A 12,025-nucleotide genomic window follows, 5' to 3' on the forward strand; every position below is an offset into this window, starting at 1 on the left:
CTTGTGAGAATTCCAGTGTAATACCTTCAGTTTATAAACGCAGAAAAACTGTCAAATATAGTCATTACATGGTTGCCTATGATAACGAGGATTAGATGAAAGGAGCAAAGAAGTCTGCAGTTTTCTTAAGAAGCAGATATTGCCTCAACCATTTGGGGAGTCCATGAAGGTTGGTGCAGTCTTGTCTTAGTTTAGGCTGGGATAGAGTTAATTTTCTTATGAATTTTTTCATTTCTTATTTGCAGTGTATTCACCCTGTTGGAATTTACAACTTGGGGAAACAGAGCTAAGGTTATCATGTTCTTGTACTTTGTAACACTGGTTTATGATATGATAGAACTTCTGGCAATTAAATCAGTCTGGTATTTGATCTCCATACTTTGGGAGTCATCAATTTGAAACTATTAATAATTGCTTTTTTAAATTTTTCTCCTCAGAGATTCAGCCTATGGAAGAGACATCACATCTTTCTCTTTCCCAAGCTTAGTGGGAAAGGAGAAGCATCTTTTGAGAACTTGGAAATTTTGGAATATCACTGAGTTATTAAAACCATTGCTAGAAACTATGATGTTTTCCTGAATGAGTTCCAGAGCTTTTCTAAGTTTTAACAACTATTTAAGAATACCACTTGGTGATCTACCCTTGATTGGGTAACTCTGAATGGTAGTGTGCAAGGGATAGAGCAGGCAAGTGCCTAGGGCTGGATGTCTTCAATTTTTTGGAACTATACCCCTGAACAAGTCTAGAATCTGAAAAAACTAGTAAAATATTTGTAAAATATATGTTGTCACCCTGTCAATTCCAGGGAGACACAAATCACTGCAAGATGCTGGGACTTGACCTATGCCCACCAAGCCTTCTTCAATACTCTTCAGCACCCTCAATGGAAACAGAAGGTCTCTGTATCTGAAAACACAGTAGCAGACATTGCAGCCACTGCATGTCCTGCGACAGACACTGTGGCTACTCCAGCTCTGGTGACAGGCACTGCACAGAACAAGAGAACCAACCCATGTCAGTATCAATTGTCCTGATGCACAAGAAAAAATGACCATGAAAGCCAGCTTGTTGAGTAGATGTGGTTGAGCCATCAGGAGAAAAGGAGGATGAGGCAGAACAAGAGGTAGCCACTTCATCTCTATCCTTGAGTGAGTACAACTCAAAAAGAGTTCAGCCATTATCCAGGTGGACTCATAACATATGTATTCTGTTCCCATTATTAAACAGTTCCTATCAAAACCTGCAGGTTTTATCTTCTTTCTGATCATCCTCCTCTTCTCACCAGGGTATGTGCATCTATCAGTGAGAGTGACTGTGTTTTAGCCACTTAGATGCCAGCTGAAGTTAAACGACAACATCTTACAAAATTCCAAGGCAAGTATGAGATTGAGAAAGTCCCATTACAAAGTCCACTATAATTTGCTGGGTTTATGGTAATGAACACTAAGAAGGAAAGTATATTTCCATAATTCCTCAATTACAGAAATTAAATACTTGCAGAAATTCTGTTTCAAAGTAACCTTTGAGAGGTTTTAGAAACCAGCTACTAATATAAAGCTCTAGATCAGGTTAGCAATGACCTTCTTTAGCAAGGTCTTGAAAATCTCAAGGATAGAAATTATGCATCCTCTCTAGGTTGTTTCTCCCCTTGCAATCCAACTTCCTGATTGCTTCTTTCCCCCAGTATCTATTCTAATCACTCATAAATGATAAGTGGCTTTTGCACCTCTTTATACAGGTTTTAGTGATAAGAGTTGGTCTTCATTGTATTTGGAACTAACAACTCACTTTCCACATCCTTCCTGAGATGGAGAGCCAAAGTAGCCACAATATTTCAGGTATAGCATCAGCAATGCTAAGTGGAGAAAGCTGATATTTTCCTCTGGTCAGCCAGCCATCCTGTTCCTATGTGTTACAGGCATATAGTCCATAGCAGTTCCATGCAGTCCCCATATCACATGAAGTCCCCTTGTGGTCTAGTGTGTGGTTTCCTTTACTCAGATAAGACTGCTGTGTTGATTATCTTTAACCCTATGCCCACCATCAGCCCCACATTCGTTTACAGCAGGGCTCTTACTCAGCCAGTTGGTTTTCAGCCCACAGGGATGCAGAGGGTTATCCTGAACACATAATTTTCCACTTTTCTTTCTTGTACTTCAAGAGATTTCTGTTGGCACAATCCCTGTTTTACAAGGAATTATGGATTGATTCTCGGCTTGTTATGCCAGCTACCTCCCTTACCAGCTGGTAGCTCATTACTGTTGGCATTCCTCAGGGGTCACTACTGGAACTGAAAGTGTTTATCATCTTTTTTTACTCATCTTGGTGATGAGATAGATGTGCCATTAGCATGTCCATGAATTGTGGGTAGTTACTAATGCACTGGTGTGTACAGCAGCTACTCAGAGACCTCAACAGACTGGAATCATAGACTGACAGGAGCCACATAAAATTCAGAAACAGCAAATGCAGAATCCTGTACATGAGGTGTACAGGATTGCCTGTACAACAAGCAACAGGCAAGCTGCTATAAAGCAGCTGTGCCAAAATAGGCAAAAGGTTGCTCATGAAGAACAGGCTGAGAGTGAGTTAGGAGTGACTTAGACAAAGAAGGCTAGCCACATACCAAGTGGGTTTAGCAAGGCTGTTGTTTGAGGGGAAGGATTATTCCCTTCTATTCAGCACATGTGGGACCACAGTTGCATTACTATGTCCAGCTCTTCTCTAAATTTAATGAATGTTGTGTGCACAGGGATTTTCCACATCACATGAGACTGACTGTTCCAGACTCTTGAAGCAATGGGAGAATTAACAAGGAAGAACAACCAGGTCAGCCTGCTAAACACATTTACACCCTCTTTAACCCTGACTCTCTCTGGTGCTGTTTTCCCAAAACAGCAGGAAGCTCCCTCCAGACAGAGCCAAGGGTATGTTTTTAGCATTGAATAACATGTTGTCAAGATGAATCTATTACAGTTACTGGAAATTGCTCCTCAGTCAATATTAGCAGACATTAATGTCATATCTCATCAGATAGTGTAGTTTCAGAAGTAGAGGGAGACAGATGTTATGTTTTAAGTCTTTCTTTTAGTTTTATTTTAATTCTGACCCTTAGTGGGTGGAAGTGTTGATATCTAAAAAGACTCAAATGTTTTGCATTCTGCTTTCTAGCCTACATGATAGTTGAGCCTTGAAGAATATTTTGCAGACCATTCTGACAAAACAAGGCAGATGATAACCAGAGACCCATATAAGCTCCCATGTCTTGTGCAGTCTGTTTACTGGGGGATCATAGCAACAGTATCATTATTTCAATTACTGAGAATTCAACCATGGGAAATAGGAAAAATAGCCACTGGAACTCTTTAACACCAGAATTCCTCTACTCTTCAGTGCTTTAGTATTTTAAGACAGGTTGTTTAACCGGAAGGAGTACCACAGCCACAAACATCACATACTTACAGGGTATTATCCATATTACCCCGATTATTTGATGATTCTAATTGACTTTTTTGCTCATTTGTTTCTTTGCTTGCTGTGATAAAGGGCTAGTACAAATGAAATGAAATGTTATGCAGGTAACTAAAGCTCTTGATTTGCTTCTTCATTTTCCCAGTCACTAGAACATAATATTGCTATTTTATTAGAACTAAGTTCTTTAATAAACATTTGGAATATATAAGATTGTGGATGTTATCCTGCCATTGAATTATCTAATCTTAGGCTTCTTTCATTGTCACCAGCAATAGTTGTTAGTTTATGTTCTAATGAAAGGTCATTTTTCTTCAGCTGACCACTCTTCACCTGTAAATATACATGAGATTTTATCACCTGTTTTAGGTGTTCTTGTTATAAATGACAGAATTATTAATGTCTGTAAAATTAGTGAGTATCCTTTAAAATATAACCAAAGTAGAAGAATTTAATTATTTGAAACAGGTGTTTGTAGACACAGACAATTTCTCTCTTTTTCTTCAACCTCAGCTCCATCATGTGCTCTCTATAAGACTTGTGCTCCAGCCCCTTCACCATCTCCATTGCCCTTCTCTGGATATGCTCCAGCCCCTCAATGTCCTTTTTGTAGTGAGGGGCCTAAAACTGGGCACAGCACTCAAGGTGTGGTCTCACCAATTACTCAGCAGTGACCAGTGCCAGGGGGACAATCCCTGCCCTGGTCCTGAAGGCCACACTATTCCTGATAAAGGCCAGGCTGTCATTCACTTTCTGGGCTACCTTGGGCACACTGCTGGTTCATGTTCAGCCAGCTATCAATCAACATTCATAAACACCCCTAAAACCATGACATTCTTTTCTTTCAAAAAATATTTCTTAGTAACACACTTAGGTGGACCATAGATGTTCTGAGTAGTGGTAAAGCTGTGTGTCAGTCTTGCACGTAGCATTAATACTTCTAAAGGTCTGTGCATAACTGAATGAAAAAAGTTGTCATCTAAAGGTAAGTACTGTAGTGTATGAGATACACTTAGAGAACAGGGCTTTGCAACATATATTTCTCTGTGCTAGAGTTTTACGGCTGTCACTAAAATGTCAGCCATTGATCCAGTGGCTATATTATCTGAGATTCAATTACAGTGGATCAATGTTGGCTTTTTAACAATAACCTTTGTAGCATGCTGAACAGTGCTGGAAATGTATCCAACACCACATACCTCATACCACTCGACAGAAGTGGTACTGCTAAAATATTCAAAGGAAAAAAGAATAAAACATTTAAGAATCAACTTCCAAATGGCTAAGAAAGTTTGAGCACTAAAGTCTGTCTCAAAGAAATAAAAAAAATTAGAGTTTGCAAAGTTCTCAAACACTTGCCTATATATTTTCCTTTCCCTACATATATTCAATCACCCGCAGAAATATCCTGATTTTTACATGGAACACAACTCTTTTTGTTCAGCCAGACCTTGATGTTAAATTGAAACTTTTTCTTCAAGCAGTTCCCTCAGAAGAAGTCTAATTACTCAAGGAACAAAATTCACTCTTATCACTCTTTTAGTTACAAGTTTATATCTTTCTTGATCTGACTGAAAAAATGAATCACAACATTCAGACTTGCATTCAGTTTTTTGTTGCAGGGTTGATGACTGAAGATAGAAAATTCTTTCAAAGAGTAATAGTGACAGGGTTTTACACTGGTCATTTATGTCCATCTGTGATTTTGGGCACAGACTGTATGTTATTGATAGCTAGTACAGGAAACAAAGTTCTTATTTCAAGTCCCAGGCATTGATGTATCATTATGATGAGAAATTGAAAATTCTCATGGTTTCAGAGGGAACTTCACACAGGTTTAAAAGAATAATGTCAGAGTATATTGGTTTTTTTTCCTGATTTGTGTTTTTTCACAAAGCTTTGATAGGTCTGTTCATTTTGTGGTTTATTTTTATATATAAAAGTTTTCTGCAATACATAAATAGGATCTACTGTTCTTTCCTGTTCTCATGTCCTGCTGCGTTCATCCCTGAATAGCTAAGGAAGAGAAGAAATAGGAAAATTAGAAGAGAAATATTTATCATGAGAATCTCCCATGTATTTTGGATTGTGTAATTTTGCAACTAAAAGGTGTGAGTGTTATAGTGTCTTAACTTATTTGTATGTATGTATTTATATATGACATACTGCATCATTCAAGGCAAGGCTGCAATTGTTGCATACTCAGAGCCTTCTTCCTCCTGACTCTTGCTCTTTGTGACTCATGCTGACATAACATTATTAAAGAAATAGTAACTCTGCAGTCCATTCTTACAAAAGTGATTAGATCAGTCAGAAGAAGATGATTAAAAGTTTTCCAAAACCTTTTATTATCAGGGATCACCCTTCCTTTCTATCCTCTTCTATAGTTGTTTAAACAAAGCCACCAAAACTATACTGTTCGCTTTCTCTTAAATTACACAAAAATAAAAAAATGGCATTTCATTATGTGTCTCAAGTTGTACAGCTGTACCTGAGCATTGTTATGATAACTGAGATATGTTAAAGACATTGTAAAATGAGGACTAGGTTAATATTGATGGTGGTGGGCAGGTGTCATTGGGAACAAATCAGTGTAGGATATATGGATAGTATGTCAGCCCTTGTGCTTGGACAGAAATGTCTCTGCCTTTTCTCACTGGACTATTATTCGTCATCAGATTAAGATGCTACCTTCTGACTCTAAACACCTCCACAATTCAGGACACAGTGGTCAGTAAGTGCTTGTACACACTTTCCCACAGTGCTGCAGAGTGACAGCAGCCACAGGTGAACACATTTATGCAGGCTTAGCTGGAGGCTCTGCATTTACACAGAGGGACCGTGCCAGTGTATCATGTGGAAATAATTCTCTCTCTCTTTGAAATATGAAGTAAATAAGAAAGCTAAAAGTGGATAGTCCAGTGAATATAAGGATTTTCAGGGAATGTATTTTAGGTAAATTCAGTAGTAGACAGAGACAAGCTAGACCAAATAACCGTAGTATTTTATTCAAGTTTGCTTTCATTTCCCATTAGAAGGTGTGAAAGGCTTTCATTCTTCTGCTGGAGCAGTACCTAGTGTTTGTGGGTGTATCAGTCATCAGTACAACTGAAAAATTGTTTATTTGCAAGAGGAATATCTAAGGGTTACAAATGAAGAATAAATTCATATTTTCTCATTTCACCCAATTAAAAGGGATGAAAAAGATGGAGTAGAGAATTTTCAATGACCTCCTTTGGGGTCTTCTCAACTCTGTGAGCATAACCTGAATTCCAGGATAATTTAAAGGTGCTTTCACGTCCCCAGCCACATAAGTCACAACTGAAAGTCATGCAAACCTGGGCTGCAGAGCCAGTTCTACTATAGTTGGCATTCCCGGAGAATGGGGATTTTGAGCAACTTCTCTTCAGACTTAAGAGAGTTCCACTTCTTCTTTCCCCAGAGACTCAGACTGCTGGGAAAGCAAAAACTGGGTAAGAAATACTGCAGAGTGAAAGGAGCATGTTTGAGCCTTCTCCTGCCAAAAGGAAGAAAGATATACCTCTGAATCCAAGGGGTATATCTCCTAGGGATCTGTGTCTTATATCAGGCAGGACACTCTTTCTCAGGAAGGAATAAATTAACCTCTTCCCTCCTTCAAGTACTCAAGTGAAGAGAAAATAAAACCTTTAATCTGGTTGGAAATCTTCATGAAAACAGTGATGTGTTTGAGAATATAGTCTTGATAGAAGTAAATACTAAATAACAAAAGTGTACACAGGGACAGTTCTCTTACTAAATTCAGACAGCTGATATTCCACAAACAGACTTCACTGGTATAAAAGTTTGGAATTGAACTTAACATCTTTCCTCTCACCATAAAAGTTACAAATTTGACAATAATGACCAGGATAATCAGCACTCATATTTTAACATTAATCTGTCATTTATGTCTATGTAGACATCTTTTTTTACTGTAAAAGAGAATGGGAGAGTTATATCTCTAAATGTCCAGTCAGAGGCATACAGCCTCAGCCAAAGTGACATTTAATTCAAGCATCATGCATCACTGACACTGTTCACAGAATGCAATGGTACTCAGTTTAAGAAAAACACAAACAGATACAGTCCTCTCATATTAGCTAATTCCATAAACTGAGCTCATCTTAAAAAAAAAAAAAAAAATAAATAAATAAATAAAAAGAGAGAGAAGAGCTATGCCCTGGAGATTCCTGCAAACTTTAACAAACACTAAAGGCAAGTAAATAATTTCATAGCCACACTTAAGGCTGTTGTTTTCTTCCAGTTTCTAGTTATCTTCAAGAATGTTAATCTAATTAACAAATTGTTTTCCTGTCTTACTCCCCATCTCACTTCTTCCTCTCGCCACCAACACCACCACACCCCAGGAAAGTGTTTATTAGGAAGATGAATCTTTCTAAATTGTTCATTTATGGGTAAAATTTACATTTGTACTACTTACAGATGGAGTACTCTCTTGTGCTTCAAGAAGCCAAACTTGACATGGAAAAATCAGTTTGCTGCCAGAGAGCTCCTAGGTTAACTTGGTCAAATCATTAAGCTTTTTTTGAGGAGAATGTTGAGACAGAGATGTCTTCTTTACTAAGCTTATCTTAATAGATATTGGTTTCAAAATTTCACAGGATCAAATGTATCTCAGTGACTGCTCTACTGTAAATAAACATCAAGAGTAGACCTACTTATTTTTTGCTTGTAATTCTATCCAAACTACTTCTTATGTGTTGGCCTTTGGAATGTTTCTTTTCTTAGTCATTAATTAATTAGGTGTAAAAACATCCCAGTTGAAAATATTGCCATAAAATAAAGTGCTTTAAATACTTAGTAGGAGTTTCTACATCAGCCTTCTAGAAAAATTCTGAAGAATGTTAAGAGGAAAAGGAACACATACACCCAGATCTAAAACTAATATGCACTGTTCTGACAAGATATATTTAGAAAAGGTTTCTCTGGTGTCTGAGACACCACTTTCATTTTCACAGTGGAAGGAGAATTATGCTTTCTGCAGGCTCAGTGGAAAAGGGTGATGTCACTTGTAAGAGGCAGTATAAAACCAACAGTAATTACTCATCTTTGTGCCATGATTCAGCCTTCTTTCCAAATACACTTCTTTTTAAAGCAGACACACACACAATGCTGTATATACATCTTAAATCAGATTCTCATTATCTAAAACATACACAGTATTAACTTCCTCTGGCTGTTTGTAGGAAAGCTCATGGATTTTCAAAAGCAGCTGAAAGAGAAACTGTGTGCATACTTAATTTTATTCACAGTACTTAATCAGGAGCTTTATTAAGTGAGTCATACATTTTTTTGTAGTTCCCTTGGGTGCAGTAGTGTGTTTCTGGGGATACTAATAAGGGTCAGAATGTTTTTTCTTCATCAGATGTTCATAAATTACTTTCTCCTGCTTAGTTAAAACTGCATTCTTTATTATAGGAAAATACAGCGATTCTAAACTTTCTATGCTGAATGACAGGATCCTAACTTTTTCCTTGGAATGAACCATTAGGAGATCTGAACTTTAACTACTGCCTCACACATACTAGCTGTAACTTGAGATTTCATTCAAAAAACTCATCTTGCCAATCAAAATATACTCTCTGAGGTCAAGCACAAAAAGAGAAAAAAATTGATGTGAGAGCCCAGAGTTCATCAGAAGTTATGTTTATAGCAGGAGTCTTCTGGCCTTGTTTGCTCATTCTATAAAATTATGTATATAAATACTTAATGCCCTTATGGAATATTGTAAATGTCTACATTTGAAGAAGCTGTGATGTACTACATCTGATTTCTAATTAATTTTAAAATTTAAATATGAATATCCAGCTCCTTGTGTAATGTGCAAATAAATATAGTTAGGTTATCCTTATCTACAGACCTTATGCGTAGTTGCTAATGAATTATCTAACAAAGTTTACTTGCAAATGAACATCAAGGTATTTCTATTTAAATTTAATGGAATCGATTTAATGGAAATGTAGGAGTCAGATACATTCAGGATAATAGGAGCATGGCAATTACAAAGGCTGTGCAGAAATGTGAGGATTTTCAACACAATCTAGATATTCCTTCCTCAGCATGTATTTCTAATTACAATATACTGTTGTGAATATATGCCACGTTTTTAAGCTTTATTGCAGTTAATTTTTGGCAAAGAAACTTAGCTGCTAGCAATCGCCAATTTTGTTATTAAAGGTGCAGTATTTTTAACCAAGATTTTCAACAAGATCTGGTGGAAGTTTAGTCTTACATTTTCAAGCACAGGCTGCAAGTTTGAGATGGAAACTTTAATGAGGCTTCAGAAAGACCTAAAATTCAAGGAGAAATGCAATCTTGTGATTATAAGGAGGAGGGTTGAGGATTAGCAGGCAGGATTTCATACCATTTATTTACTAGAACAGAATGTACAAAAACAATGACATATTTGCAAAAATTTACCTGACAAGTTCTTTTCCCAGTAGATGTAATTGAAATATTGATGCATTTTCAATGGAAAAAAACCTGTCAATTATATTGTACCAGTTGATTGTCAGTGATTGCCTTCCTCTACAGGTAATTAAACATACTTTGTACTTACAGACATCAAACTGAGAAGAAAGTGCTAGGAAAACTCTAACAAAAGCAATGACATTTACCTCAGAAACACAGAGTGGAGTTGTTTTAGACACAATTCAGTCCCTTTTAGTTGCATCTAACAAACAAAGAAAAACACTGTTCATTTATTTGTTCCTGAATGTGTTTTTTCTTGTTTCCAGTAAATAGCCTTTCTTTAATCTTAGAAAGTTGCAAGTAGCAAATTCAGTAATTTTTGCTTTCCTTTGCTTTGATATGAGGCTCTATATCAAGATTTGCTGGCAGAGGACATGCTGCAACTACTTTTTAAAATGCAAGGCTAAAGACCAGGGTTTGATAACATTTTTCACAAACAATAAAAAGAAATCCGAATCTCCCAGTAACTGCAGAATTCAGGTAAATCTCTGTGATTATTTTCAGCTCCAATAGAAAGGGAAATTTTATTAAAAATATGGAAGTACCAATTTCTTTCTAGATGGCTGAAATACTTTGATGGTAATTAGACAACAAAACTTCTCAAAAATTCTTTGATAGCAATAAGAATTTTCAAAGTTACAAGCTATGTTATATTGGACAAGAAAAATGTCAGAAAGGTGACCTGAAGAAAACTGTCTATTTGGTAGATATTATTTTATGCAAATATTTCTATTCTCTACACTAATTTTTTTTTATTCATCATGAAGTGTTTTCCTGTGCTTTTCAATTTGTCTCTTGCACCAAGGGCCTTCTTTGGCTGGCCACCACAGTATTCTCCTCCTGTGTTTAGAGAAGAACACAGCCAGACATGATGCTTCAAGGACACAGTACTGTTTCACCCAGAGGTACTTCTTAACATATCTGAGACAAAGCTCACAGCATCTGGATTTCAGTTTCAGCTGCCCTTGGATTCTGTTCTCAAAATTTTCTTCACACAATCACAAAAGCTCATCAGAGTGCTGCACTGTGTTTTATACAGAAAGGCAGTTAGGCATTTTTGTGATGCAAAGTAGGGACATTTCTAATGTGATGAAAAGTCCTAAATACACAAATACAACACAAAGGAAAAACTGTGATTCCTCTTCAACCTTTTTATATTAGGATACACACACTGAATATTTTCCAAACTGGTAGGTTTCTACTCCTTCCTCATTATTGGTGATTCCTTTTGCAATTCTGCTGTATTGATACTTTTTCAGACACATCTATATTTGCCACAGTCATGCTTGTTTTGCTAGGCTAAAAGTTAGGTTGTTTGTTTAGCTGCTTTCAGCAATTCCCAAAAATTTAAAATTCTCCTCATTTTAAAATTAATAAAAGTCTGGCCTATGACTATTAATATTACTAATAATGTTAAATCTTTTAGATGCTGAACAGTGCTCTATAAGGAGAGTTTATATGGTGCAATTTCCTCTTCTTTATGAGAAGATAATCAGTAACTACTTCCTTTTATGTATACGAACATTTTTTTGCTAACTTTTTTTCAGCAAAATACATAGTCAAACTATTTTCAGTTAAAAATTGCTGTAAAAATAGTTCAGACATTAAAACAGCAGGTTCTAGAGTTGGATGATTTGGTTTGGATTTTTAACTATTTTTTTTAAATTTAAATCTGAGGTAGGTATCATTCAAAAATACAGTTTTTAAAGTAAAAGTTTTACCAGCAAGTCTTTAACCATTTGTAACTATAATGAGCACTCTGTTGCTAAATTGTATTTTTGAGAGCAAAACATGAATATATTCTTCCAAAAAAAGGCAAGGCCTGAAGGCAGATTTCCTTTATTGTGTCCTGTTGTTATACCAGAGCACTAACAACTAGCAATACACCTCCTGAAGAAATCCTCACACCTTTAAGGGAATTTGTGTGAAAATGGAAAGAACCTAAACTTGTGTCTCATGTCTGAAACTCTGAAAAATTTTCTTCAATAGGGAATTTCATGACTGTTCTTATTTCTCAGAATCATCTCCAAATCTGAAGTGA

This window comes from Erithacus rubecula, assembly GCF_903797595.1.
Source record: "Erithacus rubecula genome assembly, chromosome: 6".
NCBI lineage: Eukaryota > Metazoa > Chordata > Aves > Passeriformes > Muscicapidae > Erithacus > Erithacus rubecula.